Source organism: Haliaeetus leucocephalus, unplaced genomic scaffold (genome assembly GCF_000737465.1).
Source record: "Haliaeetus leucocephalus isolate CR32 unplaced genomic scaffold, Haliaeetus_leucocephalus-4.0 Scaffold356, whole genome shotgun sequence".
In the NCBI taxonomy this organism is placed as follows: Eukaryota; Metazoa; Chordata; class Aves; order Accipitriformes; family Accipitridae; genus Haliaeetus; species Haliaeetus leucocephalus.
This window is the reverse complement of record NW_010972792.1, coordinates 26,972-27,908: the sequence shown is the minus strand read 5'-3', so window position 1 is coordinate 27,908 and position 937 is coordinate 26,972.

Here is a 937-nt window from a genome sequence, read left to right as displayed (position 1 = left end):
TTAATAAGTCTTTTAATCTCATATTATGTCCACCCTGTTCTTAGAGTTCATTTACAGTACTAGACTGAGAAACCATAGTACTTAATTGGAAAAGTCCCTTACAGAAACTCAGTCTTATTGAACAGAGTTGATGCAAATCTGAAAGAATGGAAGGCTTTCTGGCCTTACTATTGTTTCAAACATAGAAGGTTATAACAATGTGTCACAAAGCCAGGTGAAGTTGACTACGGTGGCTACAAAGAGATTTGGTCAAGCCTTAATGTACGAAAAAATGTAATTAAACCATACTGATAACTCCTCCATCACCTTTTGCTTCACACAGCAAGGTTAGGAACAAAAGGTATGGCTTGGGATTTGAAATAAGTGACCCAACTTTGCAGAGAGCAAAGGGATGCATCTGGTAACGTAGCACCAACTGACCATGACTTTGACTATATGAATTATTAAAAACACACGTGACAAAATACGTAGGAATGAGGAGAAGGATAGGAAATCCTGTTCATAGTGCATGCAGTTTCATGTTGATTTGTGACCACTTCACAAGACGTTTAAGACAACCAGCAAAATAAGGCTGCCATCACCTGTCATAGCAGCAGATATTGCTGCTTCTAATAGGGTAGTTTCTCACGATGTATTCTCAGGAGATGTGGGATAACAACTCTTCCATTTGGTTTCTTCTTATGTACTTGCTTGTACTGCAACGAAAAGTCAACCTTCATCCATGTGTGAGGTCTGCTATTTGCTTCTTCATTTTCTCTACTGGATAATTAAGTCTGAATGCTGGGAAAATACTTGAAAAATCTTCCCTGTACAGTCTATTACAAAAATTAGTTGCTGACTTCAGAAATGCCCCATTTATCAGAATATTTTTTTTTATTTTGCATATTGATAAAAAGCCCATGGAGAATGACTGCTAGCAGAATTGGCACGTCTTACT